This window comes from Ornithorhynchus anatinus, chromosome 8, assembly GCF_004115215.2.
Source record: "Ornithorhynchus anatinus isolate Pmale09 chromosome 8, mOrnAna1.pri.v4, whole genome shotgun sequence".
Classification (NCBI taxonomy): domain Eukaryota; kingdom Metazoa; phylum Chordata; class Mammalia; order Monotremata; family Ornithorhynchidae; genus Ornithorhynchus; species Ornithorhynchus anatinus.
In genome coordinates this window covers 9,957,583-9,983,034 of record NC_041735.1, presented here as the reverse complement: position 1 = coordinate 9,983,034, position 25,452 = coordinate 9,957,583, and positions in this window count along the sequence as shown.

The following is a 25,452-nucleotide window of genomic DNA, read 5'->3' as shown; positions in this document are numbered from 1 at the left end:
ACTTACTGAAACTCACTCTCATCTATCTTGCTGCCGACCCCTTGCCCATGTCCATCCTCTGACCTGTAACTTTCACCCCCTTCATATATGACAGACCACCACTCTCCCCACCTTCAAACACCCCAAAAAATCACATCTCCTCCAAGAGGCCTTCCCCAGCCAAACCCTCATTTCTCCTACTCCCTCTCCCTTCTGCACCACCTATGCATTTGGACCTGTACCCTTTGAGCACTCGATATTCACTCTACACTCAGTCGCACAGCACTTATAGCACATCTGTAACTTACTTTAATGTCCGTCTCCCCCTCTAGACCATAAGCTCCTTGTGGGTAGGGAACATGTCTACCAACTTTGTTGTATTGTACTCTCCCAAGGATTTAGTACAGTGTTCAGCATCCACTGATTGATTGATATTTGTTACGCACCTACTATTGGTCAAGCACTGTACTAAATCCTGGGGTAGATACTAAATACTCAGATCAAACACAGTTCCCGTCCTACTTGGGGTGCATAGTCATTTACTGTATGCAGAGCACTGACTGAGTTAGAAGGTGTGATATTTGCCTCCAAGAAGCTTGCAATTTAGTTGGGGAAACAGACCCAAAATATGTCACACATCTGGAGGCATTGAGGCCTAGTGGAGAGAACATAGTTGTAAGACTTTGGGCGATTCCCTTATCTTCTCTTTGCCTTAGTTTCCTTGGTTATAAAATGGGGATAAAATCCTATTCCCCCTCCCTCCTAGACCTGGAGCTCCTTGTGAGGCAGAGAAGGTGTCTGATCAGATCATATACCAAGCATTGGACTAAGCACTGAACTAGAAACAAGATCATCAGATCAGACTCAAGTAGATATCTGCACCTGGAGGTATTTGTTGAAGTTAGGTGAACTTAAACCATATTTGTCTATGTCATCCAGACTCCCCCATTCCTAAAAAGAAATAGTATATAACAATCAATGCTATTTACTGAGCACTTACTGTTTGCAGAATATTCTACTAAACACTTGGAAAAATACAATAGAGATGGCAGGTGTGATCCCTTCCTACAAGGATCTTTTGGTCTTTAGCCTACCTATACCTAAAGTACTTGACTTCTCAGCAATAAATGACAGAAATAATGTACACTGTGGAACCTCAACCCACAGATTAGAAGAGTACTTTGAAGTTAAGAATGTTGAAATGTATATCAGCCATAGATTGAGTCCATTTCTGAAAATGAACCTCATAGGAGTGACCTGTTGATGTCTCCCCGAACATCAGAAGCCGATAAAATATAGATTCTAGGACCAATGCTAACAGTCAAACATTATTACTCTTTTATGGCTTTTGTTAAGTGCTTACTATGTGTCAGGCACTGTACTAAGTGCTATGGTAAATACAGGATAATCAGATTGGACACAGTCTCTGTCCCACAAAAGGATCACAGTCTTAATCCTCATTTTACAGATGAGGTAACCGAGGCCCAGAGAAGTTTAGCGACTTGCCCAAGGTCACATGGGAGACAAGTGGAGTCAGGATTAGAACCCACGTCCTTCTGACTCCCAGGCCTGTGCTCTATCCATTAAGCCATACTGTTTCTACCATACACATTTGTACTTCTGAAGTACAAATCAATGCATGTGAGCCACCTTGGGTGCAGTTGGCTGAGTGGAGCCACTGTGTGGTGCAACTTAAAGCAGCGTGGTCTAAAGGAAAGAACACAGACCTGGTAGTCATAGGACCTGGGTTCTAATTCCCGTTCTGCCACTCATCAGCCGCGAGACCTTGGGCAAATCACTTACCTTCTTTGTTCCTCAGTTACCTCATCTGTAAAATGGGGATTAAGACCATGAGCCCAATGTGGGACAGAGATTGTTTCAACTTGATTATCTTGCATCTACTCCGGTGCTTAGTACTGTGCCTGGCACATGATAAGTGGTTAACTAATACTTTTTTTAAAAAAACAACAACAATTTTTTTCAGCTGTGAATAGTACCTCTGGAGTATTAGAAAATTCAAGCTTTCGGTGTAGTGAGATGCTGTGAAAACTTCCAGTTTTGGGGTGCTTTGATTTGTTCATGACAAATAAACAGATCCTTAAACTCAAAAGATATTTAATATCATCAGATCACTTCCTGCCTGATTTCAGATAAAAGCCCATCAGAAATTATCAAGGGACACCTGGTTTCTGGGAAAACCACACAAAGATTTGTGAGTTTGATAAGCCCGCACTAAGTGTGTGTCAAGTTGTTGGCTTCAAATCTTTCCACAAATTGATGTGACGCAACACAATTAGTCCAACAATTTCCTACATTTATGTGGTGCCTTTCAGCCAAAGTGTTTTGAAAATGATCTTTATAAACTCACTCTGTTGGGGTAATTGCTTCACCCACCCTAGAATCTGGCTAGCAACATCACACAACAGTCTAGGATGGGGAATAAAGAATACTGATGAAATTACAGAGTGAATTTTAATAATACAAAGTGTCAGAAAACAGAAATATTCCATTATATTAGGTACGTTATGTGCTGCAATAGCAAGTAACATTCTGATCTGCAGGTTAGGCAGGCAATAAATGAAACTGAATTTTGTAATAAGTGACTTGAGTTGGCTGGAATTAATAATAAACTATAGTGTTAAGTGCCCTTGGATTGCATCATGGATTATACACACAGACGACAGCAGACCCAGTTCCATAAGCTTTGTGATTTGCATGAAATCCATCAAACAGAGATGTGCTGTAGAGTGAGGTATTTAAATCACTGCTAATAGAAGGGAGTCTAAGAAAAATTTGAACCACTGGCTATCTTGGTTTTCTTTGTTGTAAAGCCTCTGCTAATAACAAGACAGCAGGACCCAAGAACAGGATATCAATTCTGTAAACCAAACCCTCACATGATTCTTTTTAACTTGAACAATGCCTCCTTAAATATAAACTAAGAGAAAAACGATCACATTGCACTAGGCTGTCTCCAACTTTATCCAGGGCTGAAAGGGTTTTGTTTTGTTTTGTTCTTTAATCCATTTCTCCATGCAAGATGAAGGATCTTTTCCAGGTGTGAATTCTCAACTAAAAGAGGGACTCGATATATGTCTAAATAGCTATAGAAATACAAGAATACCCTGCTCTTCACTTCCAATGATGCTAGTATTGACAGACCTTAAAAAGTGTGTCTAAAAGACCAATGCGTGAGGCTTCCTTCAGTATTGTTTACAGTAAAGGCAGCTCCTCGTTGTACTATTACTTTGCCCTATAAAGGGCCCATCTCTATTTTTGAACCTACCTCCTAAAGTCTCAGTCTTCAAGTTTTTGCTCTAAAAGAGCAAGTCCCCTCCTGGTTTCTGACCACCAGACACATCTGCCTGTCACAGTGCTTTCCCAGCAATCTACTATTAAGTTGGACTGAGACTGGGCTTCACCGTTAATCAATCAATTAATGGTATTTATTGAGCAACTATCACGTGCAGAGCACTGTATTAAACCACTTGGAAAAGTACTATACAACAGAGTTGGTAGATGTGATCCCTGCCTACAAGAGAAGCAACGTGACTTAGTGGCTAGAGCACAGACTCGGGAGTTAGAAGGACCTGGGTTCTAATCTTGGCTCTGCCATTTGTCTGCTGTGTGGCCTTGGGCAAGTCAGTTAACTTCTCTGGGTTTCAGTTATCTCATCTATAAAATAGGGATTAGGAATGGAATAGGGACTGTGTCCATCCTGATTAACTTGTATCTAACACAGCTCTTAGTGGTAGTGACACCTAGTAAGTGCTTAACAAATATCACCATTATTATTTCTTTGGGAAACACTGTATGTCCATTTATTTTTTCCTCCATACTTTCTATCCCCTTGCTACGTTATGGTCCTCACGTAGCGGGGCTAAATTAGAAAAGCAGGTGGCCTAGTGGAAAGAGCACAGGCCTGGAAGTCAGAAGGGGCTGGGTTCTAATGCCAGCTCCACCATTGCTGTGTAACCTTAGGCAAAGTTACTGAACGTCTCTGTGCCTCAATTACCTTATCTGTAAAATGGGTATTACGGCTGTGAGCCTCATGTGGGACAGGAACCGTGTCCCACTCAATTATCTTGTATCTACCCCAGCGCTTAGTATAGTACCTGGCACATAATACGTGCTTAACAAATGCCACAATTGTGAAAAATTCAGAGGGATACAAATTTAAAAAACTTGGTGGAAAAAGTGTTGGAAACCATTAAGGTCCAAATAAGGCAACTAATGCTGGTGGTGATCCAAAACCTGGGTGGGGAAAGCAAACATCTTCTTCAAACCACATTATATGGTCTTTGAATTCGGAGTTGATGGCTGAGAATGAAAATAATCATGGAGTGAGAGCAGGAAATGTCACGAGGAGATAAAATTGTTGTTCTATTATTGTTCCACGTTTGTTGTTCCATGTTTTTGTTGCTATTCCATGGTACTGTTGTTCCAAGAGCTTAGTACAGTACTTTACACACAGTTAGTGCTCAGTAAATATGATTGAATTGAATTCTACTATATTATGCAGCGGTTTGTTCATTTTGGACCCCTGTTAACTGGAGAAAAGGCCCTATCATGCAATGGAGACCATGACACTGGTGGGGAGAGAGATTAGATTCTGTAGGAACAAGAGGCATTTCTGATAACCAACCACCAACTATTCTACGTTAATAGAGGAGATTTTTCTTTTCTTGCACTGACATCCTTTAATTCTAAAAATTAACTTCATATTTGAAGCCATTCCTGTTGCAAGTACTCAGTAATAACTGTAAGCTTGTCTATATTAAGACCTCAAGCTCCAATTTCAGATATTTTCGTGGCAGTTTTGGTGGGCTTTGATGGGATAAATTAAGTCTATTTTTCTCCTGATTGCCTTGTTGGCTCTCTGTGTAACTTCACTTTGTATTCCTTTCTGTTCAATACTTTTCAAAGTACTGTGAGTTTAAAGAGGTACAATAAATCCCAGATCAGTTTTTAATGACCATGGTAAGCCTGCTTGTAATATGTCAGTAAGCTGAGCCTAAAAGCCAATGGGGAATAGGCCATTTCTGCCTTAGTAATTGCCTCTACAGAAAGATTTATAATGTCATTATCTGAATCTACAAGAAATAACTCATAGGGCTGAAATACCCTAAAAAAATATTACAATTCTCTTAAAATCTAGTCATTCATAAATGCTAAATCATAAAACTTTTTTCAAGATGGTTTATGTTAAAAATAAAACCTAGTAAAAATATAAATGTACTTTTCTTAATCAGATTCTTCATTCTTTATGTGTCTTTTCAAGCAAGGTAGTTTCCTGGGCAGTGTTCTCAAACATAATGCTGGGCTGCTGGAATCCCAAGCCAACCCTAAAACACTGTAAAGAAAGAAGCATTTCTTGTTGCCATTTTATCTCTGTATAATATGGGAGGAGTGAGGAGGAAGAGGGTTAGTTAGTATGGCAATAAAATTAATTTTAGCAATAAAAATCACCCCTTTTCCTAATTTCCCCATGAAATAACATGCTAAACTTCCTGATAAATGCACTTCAGGGCTGTTAAACTATTTCAAGCCTGTTTCCTTTGCCCTCAGCATTTCCCAATCTACAAAGATCATTGGTTTCTTTCAAATAGCAGGAAATATATTCTCCAATTTGTCTGATGTTTAATAAAATCCTGGTATTGCCATAGCTACCCACATCTTCTAATGCTTTAATATAATGTGAGATTTATTCTAATTTCCACAGGACTAAAATATTCCTCAGAGTAGAAAAACTATTAGAGTTCAAAAAAGGCTTCTGAGATATTGTTCGTAATTTCTAAAATCATATTTTTCCTCAATTTTAAATGCAGTAATCTACTCCAAATTTAGATTTTAAATTAGTGTTCTTGTCTGGATTATTTTTTCTCGTTTGTCGGCTTTCACATTTTGGTTACTGAAGAGAGTGTATAAGCATTGAGCTGCTGTTAATAAGCTGTAATATTTTTGCTAGAAAAACCAAAGTCACTTAAAAAACAGTTTTCCTAACACAACTAAAAAGTTTATGTCCTGAGCAACACAACAAATGCAATTGAGTGTGAATTTTAATCTAAATTCACATATTCTTCACATCAACATGTTGGGCAATAGCTATATTTCAGGCATGGGAGAAGGAATTCTATTGAATATTCCATTTATTTTTCCTCAACAACGAGCTTTTTAACTACATTTTCAAGACTACAGGCATTTTTCTTCGATTTGGAGAATCAGTGCTGCATGCACTTATAAAGACTGGGAAATACTGGGAAGTTTAATACCATGTAGCTGCTGGAATCAACATTTGGAAAGTGTAATCCTTAATACCATTGCAAAGATCTCTTTTTGGAAAGTCCATTTCCTTTAAAAGCTGTTGCACTTTGTGTACAGAATTATCATTCGAACCAAACTTGATGACCTGCTTATCATTAGCATTCTAATCGGAATCGAGATAAGATTCTAATAACCAAAAACTTTTCTTAAGGACAGAATGTAGTTGGGTCAACTCCTCAACCAGCATGCAACATGGTCTAGTGGAAAGAGCTTAGGCTTTGGAATCAGAGAATCTGGGTTCACATCCTCGCTCTATCAGTGGCCTCCAGTGTGACTTTAGGCAAATCTCAACTTCTCTGTGTCAAGGTTTCCTCATCTTTAATCAATCGATGGTATTTATTGAAAGCTTACTGTGCACAGAGCACTGTACCAAGCCCTCTGGAAAGAAAAGTACAATATCCTTGGTAGACATGATCCTGTCCTCAAGGAGTTTACAATCTACTTGCAAACAGCTGTTCTCCTTCCTACTTAGACTGTGAGCACTAGGTGGGACAGGAGTTGTGTTTGAGCTGATTATCCCATGTCTACAAGCAGCGTGGCTCAGTGGAAAGAGCAAGGGCTTTGGAGTCAGAGGTCATGGGTTCAAATCCCGGCTCGGCCATTTGTCAGCTGGGTGACTTTGGGCAAGTCACTTAACTTCTCGGTGCCTCAGTGACCTCATCTGTAAAATGGGGATTAAGACTGTGAGCCCCACGTGGGACAATCTGATTCCCCTGTGTCTACCCCAGCGCTTAGAACAGTGCTCGGCACATAGTAAGCGCTTAACAAATACCAACATTATTATTTATTACAACAACGCTTAGCACAGAGCTTGGCATATAGTAAGCACTTAACATTATTGTTCCATTTTTGAATAGGTGAAGGCACTTAACTAGGAGAGAAGAGCTCAGCTTTCCTGCCAAAAGTTCTTGAGGCTGCAGTAACACAATCTTCGGGGGCAAATAAGGGGGAAAAAAAAAACTTTTCTCCTTTTTGTACCTTCCTTCAGGCAGGAAAAGTCATTGCCCAAGCAGCAGAAAACAAAAACACAACCCTCCCCCAAAAACTTTGGTCCTGCCCAATTGAACTCTTTAAACTCCACTAAGGAGATGTCATTTGAGGACAAGGTAATGAGATGCCAGCCAAGCCCTCCACCCCAGCCCCACCGTGTTCCTGAGAACACCCGCAGAAGTGCTCCACAATTCCTCATGATAAGCACAAGGGGATCACAGTCTTTTCCTGCACATTTACACCCCTAGAAGCATCCGTACACGATCTTCATATCTCCAGGTCTGCTCTCACCCAAGCTCAAAAGGAGGAACACTACAGATTCCAAGAGGAAAACGATCAAACGTTATGAATGACTAAAGATAATAATGATTATCTTTCTTTTCTTGATAGGGTTTATTTGTGGTTTGTTGTGCTAAATGAAGGGGGAAATATCCAGTCTTGTATGGTATTTACATCCACTGGAGACAGATTGAGAAAGCTTTATGAATGAAAATGTGAACGAGTGAACTGGAGACAATTTTTTTTTAGTCAGTTTACATTATCTAGAACCCACAGCGTAAAAGGCATTCTACTGGATGGGTGGAGTACAAGTTAGATTATAGGTGTGATTTCTGGCCATGAAGTCTCCATCTCGAGGATTTTAAGATTTAATGATCCGCCTTGCAAAAATATCACATCACAGATGCTGTTTGTGAAGGCACGCAAGTTGTACTGTGCGTGACCAAGCAGAAATATAGGATAGACACAATAACACAATATAGTAAAATAAGTAATGATAACAATTGTGTTATTTGTTAAGTACTTACTAGGTGCCAGGCAATGTGCTAAGCCCTGGGGTGAGTACAGGAGACATACAGATCAGATACAGTCTGAATGGAAGGGATAGCAGACCCTGAAGAATCAGATGAAGAGACTGAGAAGTTGAGTCACTTGCCCCAGGTCACCAAGCAGGCAAGAAGCAGAGGCAGGTCTTCTGAGTCCTACTCTGTAGTTTTTCTACTAGGCCAAGCTGGTATTCTACCCTCCTGATCCAGGATCTCCAATGGCAGGTTTCTCAGAGCTGGGTGACTGAAACCACTTTCCATTAGAGCTGCAGATACGTACAGACACAATTTCTATTTCATTTGTTTTTCCAAAACAAAGAAAAATCTTGCTCCCTCCTACCTGACCTCACTGCTCTCCTATTACAACCCAGTCAATCAATTGATTGACTGAGTTGTAAAAACAGCCCACACACTTTGCTCCTCTAGTGCCAACCTACTCACTGAACCCCCATCTCTTCTATCTTGTCGCTGACCTCTCGCCCACATCCTGCATCTGACCTGGAATGTCCTCCCTTTTCGTATCTGACAGACGATTACTCTTCCCACCTCCAAAACGTTGTTGAAGGCACATCTCCTCCAAGAGGCTTTCCCTGACTAAATCCTCAACTCCTCTTTTCCTAATCCCTTCTACGTCACCCTGATTTGCTCCCTTTATTCACCTCTCCCTCAGCCCCAAAGCGCTTAATTACATAGCCGTAATTTATTTATGTATATTAACGTCTGTCTCCCTCCCTACACTGTGAGCTCATTTTGGGGAGGGAATGTGTCAACAAACTCTGTTGTATTGTGCTCTCCCAAGCCCTTAGTACAGTGCTCTGCACACAGTAAGTGCTCAATAAATACGATTGATTGACATGTTCCAAAGAGATGGCCACCACTGGCCCTTGAGACTAAGAGACAAGGAGAAACACATGATGTCACACACATTTTGCCAGGCAAACAATGTAACAGTGTGAGGTCACACATGCAGCACAATGCCAATTTTACATAAGCCTGGAGTTTTTCTCGAGGGTGCACCTCAGAATCTTCCACTTGTTTCAGAGCTGTTTCATTCCCCCACTCTGCCAGATCAGTTTGATAGCTTGTGTAACCTCTGAGCTGAGAAACTTGAGTGTTGGGAGCCATGGTGCTGAAAATTTCAAAAGATCTAAGAACCTCCAGTACCACATCTGTACAAGACAGGGGATGGACCAATGAAAACCAGACTCTCCATTGTAAAACTGGTCAACTTGCCTCCATTCTTTTCATTCCCTACCCCAACTCCATCTCCTTCTGGGCATGCTCCCTGAACAAAAATGGCTGAAAAGCTCAGGTTCAAAGATATGTTTCAACATTTATTCATATTGTCATTTTTTCCAGTGGCAAAATATTTGGTTTCCTAGGGCCATATGGATGAAGCCAAACAAATTCGGGAAAATCAATTTGCCAAGTGGCTCAGCTGAAGGAGCACATTGTGTGTTTAATCTGTGGTTTATTTGTAAACTCTTTGTCGCTGATGGTTTCCCTGCTGTTCATTGGGAAATCATCATATTAGGTCAGTTCCAGCTATTAGTTTAACCTCCTTTCTCCACCTCAGGCCTATGAAAGGTGGGATCTTTAGGGCATGTGCCAGATGTCTGATTTTGGCCTTCTACATTTTAAAAAACCATCTTCTTTTGCATTGAATTACTCATCTTCAGCCAACTTTAAATGAAACAGTAGACAAAACAATTTATCCAAGTGGGAAACCAAATTTCATAGAGTGCCCATGTTTTTAAGAAAAATACTTGTGAAGTGGGAAGTTTTCAGCCTGATTGCTAAACTGATTGCAGAGCAGCAAATGCCAGCGGTTAAAGAGGGTTTGTGCTTGCAATGTGACGTCGGGAATGCTTTCAGACGAGGAAAAGTCACTTTAAATAAATTAAGACAAGCCCATTCCTTGCTGTAGGCCTGAGGTAATCTCCAATTTGTGTTTTAAAAAAAAAATCTAGGGAAAAACTCTTCCTTCACGCCTGTGATTGAGCTTTCCGACTAAGAAAAAGCTTTTCAAAAATCATTTTAAAATCACTCTTCTACTTCCACTTTAAGCTTCATTTTTCACCCAATTTTTGAATTGCACAGATCCACAGAACCTTTCACCTGATAATTTGAGTAGTTTTAAGGATCAGAATTCAGATTGCAGAGTTCACTGGGCATGTGCAAGAATTGCATCTGAAATCATGAGACTATCTTGTAAACAACTGACCCCTTATGTACTCCTTTCAGCAAAAACCCTTTTCCAAATGCCCCAAAGGAAATGATAAATGTATGGAGGTCTTTTCATTTTCATGAAATTTGACAGCATGATAGAGAATACCGTTCATTTTAACAGAATTATTCTGATATCTTTTCCAGCTAAACAGGCCTGGTATCTAAGAGCACATTTAATTTAATTTTTCCAAAAATAAAAATCAGTCATATTAAAAAATCACATCACTCATTGCAGAAAGGACGTTCCTTCAAGTCCTCTGTCCTGAGGTAATTACTGGAAAGGAACCTCTGATGAGAGATCATTGAGAAGTGGAAAACTCATGCAAAAAAGTAATAAAAACAGTCATTTCACCTTTGGATTTTTTTTGAAGATGATGGAGGAGGGAAGGAACTAGGAAAACAACACATTTTGCAGCAGTTTCCCAAGTTAGGGAAGAGAGTTGGAGAAAATTTTGTCTAGAAGCTTTATGTGGGCAGAGTGTCAGGAGGGAGTTTCCAGTGTCTCTGTCGATGTGTTTTCAGGACATTTTATAAAACAGCTAGTGATTCTGATGTCTGGGTGCTTATTCTCCTGGATGGAGTCTGAGGGAATGGGGAGGGAGGCAGGAGTTGCATATCCTGGAATCCACAAGAAATTCTTCTACATACTCTGCATATCTTTAGGGGAAAAATATCCAACCTCCCCCTAGCAAGGGACAACCTATTTTTTTTGAGGTGTGGGGTTGGGACGATGACAAATTCAGCTAAAATATATTCCCCAAGGAATTCAGTGAGCCAATAGAGGAACCATGCTTAGCTCTTGGCTTGGTGGGCAAAAGTACTAGGATCAGGTATTATAATCATGCCCTAGGATCTGGGCATGCTTGTGCCTGTACATGGAAAGCAACCAGTCTAATTTAATTCTAATGTGGGAGATTTTCAAACACCTATAGACCTGGAAGACTACTGGAGATAAGCCAGGAGTAAGTGATTTCTTTCTTCTGGCTCAGAAGAGAAAGATTCAGTAGGGGGCATTCTATGGGGCACCTTGGGGTCAGAGAGTGACTGTGATCCTACTCGATTGGCACAAAAACAAAAGAGGTCACATTTATGTTCAGGCGGCTGATATACCCTGGCAGCACTCAAGAATACTGGACCCCTTCCCTCCCAGTCAATCAATGGTATTTATTGAGCACTTACCATGTACAAAGCTCTTGGGAAGGTAGACGGGGTTGGTAGACGTGATACCTGCCCACGAGGAGCTCACAGTCATTATCTTCTTCTCACACACGCATTCCCACCACTGACAGAATAGTTGAAAACAGGACCAACTCAATTCCCAAAAGCACTGAGGATTGCTCATTGTTTTATACCCCAAAGCACTGTGGGATTACACACTGTCCTATACCCAACTAACCCCTTCAACACTTGTTCTCCATCTTCTTCATTCACTGAGTTCTGAGGTCTTCCATGATCCTCCACTCTGTCAAATGATCCTTCACTCAAAAAACAAAAACCTCTTAAATCAACTCATCAACATGGTCAACACAGTGAAAGTAGCAGGCCCAGAAAGTTAAGATGGTTGGCTCTCACTGCTCATTATTTTTCCACTATTTTTATGATTATTGTACTTGTGAAACACTCTGTGTTAAGCACTGTTCTTAGCACTGGGGTTGGTATAAGTTAATCAGGTTGGACACAGTCCCTGTCCCACACGGGATTCACAGTCTAAACTGGAGGGAGAACAGACATCGATTCCTCATTTTACATGGAGGAAACTGCAGCGTGGCTCATTGGAAAGAGCACGGGCTTTGGAATCAGGGCTCATGAGTTCGAATCCCAGCTCTGCCACTTGTCAGCTGTGTGACTGTGGGCAAGTCACTTAACTTCTCTGGGCCTCAGTTCCCTCATCTGTAAAATGGGGATTAAGACTGTGAGCCCCACGTGGGACAACCTGATTCCCCTGTCTACCCCAGTGCTTAGAACAGTGCTCGGCACATAATAAGCGCTTAACAAATACCAACATTATTATTATTAAACTGAGGTACAGAGAGGTTAAGTGACCTGCCCAAGATCACACAGCAGACATCCGGAAAAGCTAGGGTTAGGATTCATTTGTTCAAGTCTACATTATTCACTCTGACATCTCACTGTTCTCCATTCCAATTCTATATTCACTCTGACATCTCACTGTTCTCCATTCCAATTCTATATAGATATAGAAAAATAATATTATCACTTGAACAACACAGAAGCATTAACAGCCACTGAACACTTGCAGGCAACCACTTTCGAATGGCATTTCTGTCTCAGCTCAGGCATAATAGGCATTCAAATTTCAGGAAAAAACTTACCTGAAAAAAATTATTTAGCATTGAAAAGGTAGAAAAATGCAATGTAACTAAGAATGATGTCAATCTTTAACTTCAACTGTGACAACCCTTTTTTTCCAACCATAAACGGCAGATATTGTTGTCAGTATAACCCCCCATACCAAGCAGATTAACTGATGTCAATGGCCTTCTCATCCTTTTCTACTGAAAGGGAACTATGTTGTGTGCAGGCAAGAAAATCGCGATGGAATCTCAAAATAGATGTCTTGTGCCTTGGAGTTGGGAATTTGAGGCAAAAAAATGCTATTGAGATACAAGATACACGTAGAAACACATTCATTCATTCAATCATATTTCTTAAGTTCTTACTGCGTGCGGAGCACTGTATTAAGCTCTTGGAAAGTACAATTCGGCAACAGACATGGACAATCCCTACCTAATGATGGGATATGTCATATAGACATTTAGTCAATTGCTATTTACATAATGCAACAACAACTTTGGAATTGTCTGATCTGTCAATGTTTGAATCTTTTTTATAGTAGAATTATTTTCATATTAATTTCCTACTTTATGCAATGCAGTATAGTTGGCAATGAGACATCTAACAAGGGAAACATGAGGCAACGTTTGTGCCCCTGGAGAGCTTGCAGTTTAATGGAGAGATATGAACATGAAATACAAAATGTGTTCATATACTTCCAGATCGCAGAAATACACGGGTCGGGGAGATAATTAGTTGTGACCGGAGTAGCAAAGGATGGGTTAGGAAAGGTTTGAGTAGGATTTTGAAGGAAAGGAGAGATGTTGTTAGGTAAAGCCAACTGTTATGGATAATACAGGGCATGGGGTGGGGTGGGATGAGGGGGAGGGGTGTTGTTCATTTGACTCTGAAGAAAATGTCTTATGTTTGTGCTTTGAGATTAGATGGGCAGAGTAGAGAGTACCAGTAGGAGTTTAGTAGGAGAAAAGATATGTGGTAACCAGATGGTGGGGCGATTTGTCCTAGAATCCAGGAGCTTAAATAAGAACCAGACAGTGACTGGGAGTTATTCAAGTCTAGGAAAGGAATAGGCAAGTCCTTGGAATACTGCAGAGGGGAAATTGGCAGAATGTGGAGGCCACTTGGATATGAGGGATAGAAGAAAGGCACTGAAATGATCCCAAGTTTGTAGGCAAAGAGAGACCAGGAGGAGCAGCAGCATGCCCAAGTGGAGAGCACTGGCCTGGGAGTCAGAGAACCTGAGTTCTAATCCCAGCTCCGGCATATAACTGCTGTGTGACCTTGGGCAAGTCACTTAACTTCTCTGCGCTTCAGTTCGCTCATTGGCAAAGTGGGGATTCAATACCTGTTCTCCCTCCTACTTGGACTGTGAGCCCCATGCGGGACATGATTATTTTGTATCTACCCCAGGATTTAGTAGAGTGCTTGGCATATAGGAAGTGCTTAAATACCATAATACCATTATTATTCTTTTTCTTATGATAGTGATATTATTAACCTTGATGGGAAATGGCAAGTTTGTTTGGGAGAAAGACAAGGAATTCTATTTCAGTTATATTTAATCGGAGGGCAGAAAGCAGCCAAGTAGAGATGTCCCAGAGACAGTAAGAAATAAAGAACTGGAAAGGAGAACAGTGAGATGTCAGAGTGATCAATGTAGATATGGAAGTCATGAAGCCAAGTGAGCATATGAGCTCCCCAGTAGAAATGGGTATTCCTCAATAAGGCCTTTGGGCTTTGCCTCAGTTACTTTAAAGAGACCTCCAATCTTTCAACCTGCTCCAATTTTCTAAAGTCATCATGCTCCATTTGTTCTAGATATCCAACAAACTATCTTCTCTTGACTCCCAAATTAACACTCTGAACAACACCCTCTCCACTGAACTCAACTCACTCCCCGCTCCCTCCATCGATCTCATACCATCAACTCGCAGGCCTGAATCACTTCCACAGTCTGCTTCCTACACTTCTGTGGACAAGCTGTGGAGTGGTGCTATTGGAAATCCAGACATCAGGCCAACTGTGACAATCTCAAATTCCACCTCGCCTGGTTTAACTCTGCCTGACAACACCCTATCTCCCCCCTTATCGACTCCCAGGCCAATTGCCTATGCCAGCTGTTTCAGACATTTAACTGCCTCCTCACACCCTTTTTCTACCCTGCCCTCCACCATAATCTCTTGCTCCTGAACGGGCCAAGTACTTTATTGATAAATTGGAACCATCAGACATGATCTCCCCAGCATCTCCTCTGCTCTCCTCCAGGCTCTCCCAATTCCTGCTCTTTTTTGACTCTCCTGTATTTCCCAGCAATATTTCAAGAGACCTTCTGCCTCCTCTCAAAACCTACCCCTGCCACCTAAGCCTCTGACCCAGCTCTTCACACCTTATGAAAACACTTACCCCCTCATTTTTTCCCTCCTTGACTGCCATCTTCAACCGTTCACTTTCCAATGGCTTTTTCCCTAACTGCTTTCAAACGTGCTCATATATCCCCTGGACTAAAAAAAACCCCACACCCTCCCTTGACTCCATAGCTCCCTCCAGTTACCTCCCCATCTTCCTCCAACCATTCGTCTCCAGACCTGTCTACACCCCTGACTCCATCTCCTTTCCTCCAATTCTCTCCTTGACCCACTGCAATCTGGCTTCCACTTATTTCATTCACCAGCAACTGCCCACCCTAAGGTCACTAATGACCTCCAATGACTTCCTCCTTGCCAAATCCTAAAGCTTCTACTCCATCCTAATCCTCCTCAACCTACCAACTACCTTTGACACTGAGGATCAGCCCCTTCTAGAAATATTATCTAACCTTGGCTTCACTTACAAAATCTTACCTGGTTCTCATCCTCTCTCTCTAGCCTATCATTCTCAGTCTCTTTTGCAGACTCCTCCTCTGGCTCTGATTTTCCAACTGTTGGAGTCCCTCATGGCTCAGTTCTGGGTCCTCTTCTATTCTCTATCTACTCCCTGTTCCCTTGGAGAATTCATTTGCTCCTATGGCTTCAATTACCATCTCTATGTGAATGATTCTCAAATCTACATCCCCAGCCCTCATCTTTCTCCTCCTCTTCAATCTTGTATTTCCTCCCACTTTCAGGGCATTTCTACTTGGATGTCCCACTGATCTTTCAAGCTTAACATGTCCAAAACAAAATTTTTCATCTTCCCACACAAACCCCATCCTTCCTGACATCATGGGGACATAGGGGAAGCAGCGTGGTGCAGTGGAAAGAGCACGGGCTTTGGAGTCAGGGCTCATGAGTTCGAATCCCCGCTCTGCCACTTGTCAGCTGTGTGACTGTGGGCGAGTCACTTCACTTCTCTGTGCCTCAGTTCCCTCATCTGTAAAATGGGGATGAAGACTGTGAGCCCCTCGTGGGACAACCTGATTCCCCTGTGTTTACCCCAGCGCTTAGAACAGTGCTCTGCACGTAGTAAGCGCTTAACAAATACCAACATTATTATTACAGTACCACCATCTTCCTTTTCCCACAATCCATAACCTTGGAATTATCCTCAATCTGAAACTGTCATTCAACCCACATATTCAATCTGTCACAAAATCCTGTCTATTCAATCTTCACAACATCAGTAAAATCCACCCTTTCCTCTCCTTCCAAACTGCTGCCATGTTAATCAGAGCAATAATCGATCCCACCTTGATTACTGAGTCCGTTTCCTTGCTCATCTCCTGCCTCCTGTCGCCCCATCAGTCCATACCTCACTCTCCTGACTAGATCATTTTTTTAAAGCTCTCCACATCTCCTCACAAACCTCCAGCAGTTCCCCATCCACCGCTGCGAACCTCCTTACCTTCGACTTTAATCAGCTCTCCCCCTCCTACCTTACTTTGCTAATTTCCTACTAAGCCCAGCCCAGCCCACACACACTTCACTCTTCTATTGCCAACCTACTCTCAGTTCTTCTACCTCACCTATGACCTCTTGTCCCAGTCCTCCCTCTGGCCTGGAACCCCCTCCCACCTTCAAAGGCTCATTAAAATCCGAGAAGCAGTGTGGCTTAGTGGAAAAAGCACAGGCTTGGGAGTCAGAGGTGGTGAGTTCTAATCCTGGCTCCACCACTTGTCAGCTGCGTGACTTTGGGCAAGTCACTTAACTTCTCTGTGCCTCAATTACCTCATCTGTAAAATGGCGATTGAAGCTGTGAGCCCCATATGGGACAACCTGACTACCTTGCATCTACCCCAGTATTAGAACATAGTAAGCACTTAACAAATACCATCATTATTATTATTAACCATTCCATCAGGCCTTTCCCAACTAAGTCCTCATTCCCCTACCCTCTCTCCCTCTTGAGTAACCCTGAACTCTTTATGCCACTTGATATTCACTCCACCTTCAGCTCCACTGCACTTATGTGCTTATCTGTAATGTATTTTAATGTCTTTCTCCCTCTCTAGGCTGTAACTTCCTTGTACGCAAGGAACATGCCTACCAACTCTGTTGTATTGTACTCTCCTTAGTGCTTAGTACACTAAGCACCCAGTAAGTACTCAATAAATTGATTGATTGATTGTTTCCATAAGTAACCGCAAGTGGTTGCTTACCTAATAGTCATGTGAGTGAAGTACCATAAAGGTCAAAATCAAAAAATCAATCGAAGGTAGTTATTGAAAACTTACTGTTCAAGTAACAGTATTTACTTATTTATTGAGCACTTATAGAACATTTAATTGAACACAGTATTTATTGAATACTTACTGTTCACTTACTGTACCAAGTGCTTGGAAGAAACAGTATAATAGAGTATAATAGTATAAAGAGTATAATAAGAAAGAGTAATAATAAGAAACAGTATAATAGAGTATAACAGTATAAAACAGTATAATATGGTAGACACATTCCCTGCCCTTAAGGAGTTCACAGTCTAGATGCAGGAGAGGGGATTCTTCTGGAGTTTACAGTCCAGAAGAATGCCCTGGGCTTTGATGATATTAGACGTCCAATGTTCAAGGCTCAGCGGTCTCACATCGACTCCAACTGGATGTCAACATCAGCCAGACATCTCCAACTGGAAAGTAATTATACTGTGGGAGCAGCCCAGCAGACAATCAAAGTGAATGGCGCTTTCCACGGCTGCATCCTGGGGGACCGGCAGGAGAGGGGTGAGCAGACTTGCAGAACTTACTTCCAGTAACCGACCTCTTTAGGGGGAGTCTCACATCAAGAAATACACAAGAGAAACAATTTCATAGTTGAGTTGGCATTTTGGGATCATTTTAACTCTTGGCTTGAAGTCGACAGCCAGAGCTACGGGGCTGTCTCCTGAAATAAGATACTGCTTTCCTAGCAGAACAAAAGGACCATTAATGACACCAATTAGCCGGTGTAATTCTCATTTACACCTCTTTATTACCTTCTACATACACTGTGTGATACATTATCTATCCCATTAATTGTTAACATACATGCAAGTCAAGATCTTTTATTATTCAGGGTCATCTGTCATTGATTCCGAGATATAGATATATTAGTGCTTTCCCTGCCCATTGACACAACCACAGTCAAGACTTCATCAACATTAAGGATAAGGAGATAACAGTTGCTTAAAATATAATTCCAAAAGGATTTCAGTTTACTGCTCTCCGGCTTTTTTCAGTGTATCCTAAGAGAAATCATTCAGCCAATGGCATTTATTGAGCACCTATTTTGTGCAGAGCACTGTTTTAAGTATTTGGGAAATTATAACATGTAGCTAGTAGGCTTGATTCCTATTCGGCTCCTCTGGTGCTAACCTCTCGTGCCTCGTTCTCCTGCCCTGCTGACCATCCCGGCCCATGTCCTACCTCTGGCCTGGCCTGGAATGCCCTCCCTTCTCAAATCCACCAAACAATCACACTTCCCCCCTTTCAAAGCCCTACTGAAGTCTCACCTCCTCCACGAGGCCTTCCCAGACTAAGCCACCCTTTTCCTCAGCTCTCCCTCTCCTCCCCTTCACTCCGATCCCTCCCTTTACTCTGCCCCCCGCCCCCCCCCAGCACTTGTGCATGTATGTACATGTCTAAAATTATATTTATTTATATGAATGCCTATTCACTTGTTTTGATGTGTGTCTCCCCCCGTCTAGACTGTAAGCCCATTGTGGGCAGGGATTGTCTCTCTTTATTGCTGAATTGTACTTCCCAAGCGCTTAGTATAGTGTTCTGCACATAGTAAGCCTTCAATAAATGCAGTTGAATGAATGAATGAATGATTTTTTTAATGGCACTTGTTAAGCGCTTATTATGTGTCAAACATTTCCAAGCCCTAGGGAAAATACAAGTGAATAATGTTGGATTCCTGTCTTCAAGGACCTGACAATCTAGTGGAGGAGATAGTCACTGAAACAAGTGACAGATAGAAGGGAAAAACCCAGCAGAAAAGACAAAGCAGCAGTGCATTCCCTTTTTCTTTTTAATGGTATTTAAGCACTAGGTGCCAGACACTGTACTAAATGCTGGGGTAGGTACAAACCAATCAGGTTGGACACAGTCCATGTCCCACCTGGGGCTCACAATATTAATCCTGGACTGTGAGCTCACTTTGGGCAGGGATTGTCTCTCTTTATTGCTGTATTGTACTTTCCCAATCGCTTAGTACAGTGCTCTGCGCACAGTAAGTGCTCAATAAATATTAGTGAATGAATGAATTTTACAGATGAGGTAATTGAGGCACAGATAAATTAAGTGTCTTGCACAAGGTCACACAGCAGAAACGTGGCACAGCTAGGATTAGAACCCAGGTCTTCTGACTCCCAGGCCTATGCTCTTTCCATTAGGCCAAGCTGCTTCCCTCGTGATTGCTAGCAGAAACAGTCAGCTGTCATGGAACCCTGACAGAGTCAGTGCACCATCCCTGAGGGAAGAGGCACTTATCCCATTTTATAGATGAGAATACAGAAGTCCCAAGCCAGTATTCTTTCCCTAGCTTATATGTCTCAGAAGAAAATTACAGATGTCTGATTCTTCCCTTTAGAAATCTTCTAATGAATGTAATTTCTCTAGCAATTAGACTGAATGTGAAGGAATATGCTTTCCTTACACTTAAAAATGATAAATAGTGAAAAAGACTCTGGAAGCAGCCGCTTCATTTATGCCATAACTGGAAATTCGGTTCCTGAGGCTCCTGTGATGCACACTCCGATGAACACTCTGAGTTAGGGTTGGAACGGTCCTATCCTGCTAGATTGTAAATTCCTCGAGGGCAGGGACCATGTCTACCGACTGTACTGTACATTTCTAGGTCCTCGGGGGCCTAACTGGGCATTCCTCTGACTCTCCTGTCAAGTGGAATAGAGTGGGCCACTCAAAATGGGGAGTACTCTAGAGGTAATAATAATAATAATGTTGGGTATTTGTTAAGTGCTTGCTATGTGCAGAGCACTGTTCTAAGCCCTGGGGTAGATTTACAGGGTAATCAGGTTGTCCCATGTGAGGCACACAGTCTTAACCCCCATTTTACATATGAGGTAACTGAGGCACAGAGAAGTTAAGTGACAGCTGACAAGTGGCAGAGCCGGAATTCAAAGGCATGACCTCTGACTCCCAAGCCTGGGCTCTTTCCACTGAGCCACGCTGCTTCTCTAGGTACAGACAGCACCAATTCCTGTCCACATAAGGACCTCACCAAGCTCCAAGGATACCTACCACCCAGCTGGGCAAGGGCTTTTGGAAAGACGTTGTTGGGTGGAAAGGGAAACACTTGGGTAGGGGCAAATATTTGCAGGGTTTAATGCAAGATCTTCAGACTGTAAGTTCACTGTGGGCAGGGAATGTGTCTGTTTATTGTTGTATTGTACTCTCCTAAGCGCTCAGTGCAGTGCTCTGCACACAGTAAGCACTCAACAATAACTGCGGTATTTGTTAAGCACTTACTATGTGCCAGGCACCGTTCTTAGCGCGGGAGTGAATATCAGTGAAATCAGGTTGGACACAGTCCCTGTCCCACGTGGGGCTCACAGTCACAATCCCCATTTTACAGATGAGATAACTGAGGCACAGAGAGTTAAATGACTTTCCCAAGGTGACAGAGCAGGCAAATGGCGGCGCTGAGATTAGAACCCATGACCTTCTGACTCCCAGGTCCGTGCTCTATCCCCTTCGCCATGCTATTTCTCCAATAAATGAATGAGTAAGTTTCCAACAGCTTTGAGTGTGGGGTGGGGGAGGAAGGGGAGAGGGAGGAAGAGGAGAACACCAAATTAGTCTAACAATTAGATTTCTTCTAGCTACTCTTACAGCAGGTTTAAACTCATCTCCTCCAGCCCTTGCCAGGGTTTCCAGCATAAAAGACATAAGTCTTATTTACACTGCCTAGCTACCATCAACGAATAAAATAGCTCAGAAACAACAAGCTGAAAAATAGGAAACAGTGGACTTTTAAAAATTGGCAAATCCCAAGGATTTAGAGCAGGCCTAAAAATCCCTGCTTCCAGGCTGGGTAGCTCATAACCCAACTTCACTGATGTTTATGACAAATAACAAATCAGTGCTAAATTTTTGTTAAGACTTTTCTCTCCTTGTCCTTGCTCTCTCGGGTTTTTCAACAGTTACTCAATTGCTGAATAAAATCCCCAATAAGATATAAAGGAAATAATAGAATAGAGAGTATAAAGATCCAGAAAGAATGAGAGAAAAGAATATAATTATATGATAGGTGTATGTGTGTGTGCTGTAAGCTTGCATATATCTATCTTTTTCTTAAAAATAGATTGCATAAAGAAAATCTGTGATTTCATTGAAAACAATAATTATGTCAGTTAAGTTACCAAAGAGATTATAATACTTAGAATTTAGAGCACCTGATAACACACAGGCTGGAGAGCTAAGAATTTGGCATGAGTGGAGAAGTACAGTTTGATGATTTCATTTATGCCCTCCCCATTTGATAGAAATAGTGGGCTCTGATCTTTTCACAACGGTCCAGTTGGTCATGAATCCTATCACTGGAGAAATGGGCGGTTGTGGCATATATTCATGTAATTTGAATTTTGTGAGTCAGGTAATTCCTTTAAATGAAACAGACTATTAATTGTAATGCCTTTTTCTATTTGACAATTTTTACCTGAGCTTATGTAGAAAAGTTGAGGTTTTCAGGCCACTGAATGTCATTAAATACAAAGGATTTAACACCACCTATGTAAATGTTCATTAATTCTCTTTGTTTATCAATTCACAGGAGCTGACTTTCATCTAAGTTTAGCACCAATTCTGCAGTTGTTTTTGGAAACAAAAGTGTGAGAACCGCCAATGAATAAGGTTTAAGTTCTTTAAGATATAGTTTTTCCTAAGAGGAGAAATGGACTGGATATATTCATGAATATTTTATATTTTTTAAAAAAATAAAAAGAACAGAGAATATGCCTGTGAGCTAACCAGTACAAATTGGAAGCCAGGGGACAAACAGGTAGGCCTGTGATTGGCTTAATACTAAGTAAATGCTCAAGAAATACAACTGACTGATTGACTGGCTGCTTCATAGGAGAGCAGATGTAACAAACTGGGGTGGAGGTAAGAGAGGTCGAGAGAGGACAGAGATCTGGACCAGAAAAGGCTGGAGCCCAGAGGAAGAGGGAAACGATCAGTCGATCATATTTATAGAGCTCCTACTATGTGGAGAGCATCGTATTAATTACTTGGGAGGGTACAACACAACAATTAACAGATGCATTTCCTGCCCACCAACGAGCTTACAGTCTAGAGGATGGGCTTCCCTCCACAGGGGCCCAGATCAGGCCTGGATTAGGAGATCTCACATCTAGATTGAATAAAAGACTTAATAGCATGGGGTGAGAAGGCCCATGGAGAGGATTGGCTCTTGATTTCCTTTCTCTCTGCAGGTCTATCATTCCTAGCCCCAGGAATCAATCAATCAATGGTATTTATTTTTCCCTCACTCTGAGCAGGGCACTCTATTTAGCACTTGGGAGAGTACAATAAAGTAGACACAATCGCTGCTCTCAAGCAGTTTATAATCTAATGGGAACCCAAAGATTCTGATGCAGTCCATGCAGACACAAAGGCAGAGGCAAGGTTGTAAAATGCTTTGGGTCCAGGACTCCGTGCTCTGGCCACTGGGAAATTTTGCAGGAGAGGCAATTAGCTGAGTAAATATGATTTTAAAAGCATCCAAAAAACACCATCATGTAGCCCCTCATAGACATTCTTCTGCTCACTGATACACACAGAAAATTTCTTGGCAGGCATGGAGGGGAAATGTCTTTAACTCTTGAATCTAATTGCAAAATGCAGCCCTAGAGTTCAGTTTAAAATAGGTATTTTACTTAGAAATCTAAAGTACACGCCTCATTTAAATTAAGATCAATTGTTAAGCATGATGACCGGAATGGTCCTGAAGTCAGTATCTCATTAAAGATTTTTTTTTGCTTTAATTGCTGATGACACCGACGACATAAATAAGCAGAAACAAATTTGTGATCTTCTAGCATTCATATAACAATATAAATGAACATTTCATTGGTTTCAACCTATTCATTCAATTGTATTTATTGAGTGCTTACTGTGTGCACATCACTGTACTAAGTGAGACTTTCAAGGTATTTAAGAGATCTCTTTCAAATCAAAATTACAAGCCTCAATACTACAATTACAATCCTTGTGACAGTTGTTGAAAGCTAGTCTACAAGGGTTGACATAGAGGTTCCAGCAAAAAATTCATGGTACTTGATATTTCTTAAACATCCGAGATGCGGGTACCCCTAAGCACCGGCCCCCACCCCCACAATCTGTAATTTATGTCCATCTGTCTCCCCAACTAGAAAACATTAAGTCTCTTTTGGGCAGAGATAGTATTTATCAACTCTGTTGTATCATACTCCCCCAAGCACTTAGTACAGTGTTCTGCACATAGTAAACACTCAATAGATACCACTGATTGATTGCTTGAGTTGGGGAATTTCTGAATCTCATTCAGGCTTAGGAGAAGATTCTAGAGGAGGGGAATTAAGTTTGTTTTATTGAGAATCAATCAACAAATCATATTTATTGAGCTCTTTCCTGTGTACAAAGCACTGTACTAAGCACTTCGCATTGTACTATCTAAGGCTCCCTGGTGGATGGGTTCTGTATTAGATCTGAGGGGTGTCCAATGGTCAATGTTGTTGCCCCCACCTAAAGACAAGGAGACATTCCCGGACTAGTTGGAAGACGCATGTCAATCATACTCAGAGAGGGTATCTGACTGACCAACAAAAGTCCCCAGGTGACCACCTGAGGAAAAGATACACCAAACTGTCATCAGACTAAAGCGTGGGGAAGAGGAATTTTCACAAGCAGAATGGGCTTCTTTTTCTTTCTGCCTTCCAGCCCCTCAGATGGTGGAAGGGAGGTATCAGAGATAGAGAGGAGCATGGCTGCTCAAGATCCCGGAAGGAGGAAGGAGAAGACCAGGGAATCAGGAGTGAGAATTGGCAGCAAGTAGCAGAAGAAAACATCCTGGAACTCTAGGACATATATAGGTCCCTATGTTTTATAAGAATTCAATATCCCAAAATGATTTTTGAGACAATTTCTGAACCAGAAAAGAGTTTATGTTAAAGTCTTCAACAATGATGGTCTTGTTACCAACTTGCAAAATGACCTAAATCCTGTCACAGAATTAGGGATAGGTTCAGAAATTGGTTTTTTTGTGACTCCTATGTCATTTAATGTTAGATAATTAAATGTGTTGAATGTCCCTGATTATCCAGCTTCTGAATTTTGATTATTTACCTTGGTGACTGGCTTGGGACTGTCATATGGGACCAAAGTTCAGTTTGAAAGCTTAGAAATTTCCCTGCAGTTTTCAAATACCTCCATCACTCAGACTTTGGAAAAAATATTACAGTGATAACTTGAGTCCCTGAATCCATGGGGGTATCAAGATGCCCAACGTATGTGGAAAGTCAGGTCACCCCATAAGGGCTACGCTTTCTAATGTGTTACCTCCCCAATCCCCCTTCCTCAGGATCCCAGTTTATTAGTCAAACATAGGTGTTTGTGTTGCTTACTTTTTATTATTTCTGCCTGGTAAGTTACATATAGTAAGGTTAATTATAAGTGAAACAATAGAAGTCAAATTAATGACTCATCCCAGAAATGCAGAATCATAAAATTACAATGAAGGGCAGTGATATTTACTGAGAAGAAATGAACCATCAGGTTAAAATTTTTATTTCTTCCATTATCTTTCTCCTCTTTCCCATTCTCTCCCCACCTCCCCCCATTTTTTTTCAGTTGTTTTTTTCCCCCATGAAACATCTGATACCTTGGCCTTAGCAAAAAGTGACAGATGGCTATGACATAACTTATGGTACATTCTCTGTTACACAGGAAAAACAATATTACTGGCCAAAACGAAACAACCCCATAACGCAGGAGGTTTTTTATTCAGCAGTGCTTTAAGATGTGAAATAGCAAAAGAAAGCATTGTAACATTTCTGTATCATGATTATTTAACAAACCAGAAACCAGTCTTTGTTCAAGTTAAACCATGGTAAAAAAAAAAAACCCAACAAACCAAAAAAGCTTCCCTTTCCCCTTTATAACATCAACATTGTCTTTTTCTTTGGATAGATAGCTGAGCTAGAATGCCATATATATTGTGTAGGTGAGGTTTTAATATGATAGAGAAACCCTGAAGTCTAATAAAAACCTTTTAAGTAAATCTCACAAAAGCTCCTCTCAAAAGCTCCCATGTTCTTCTCTGCTGTTCTTATTTAATTTTTAATAAGAACAATTCAATGCAGCTCGAAAGCAAGGCTCAATTAAGAAATATTCCTACCAGGC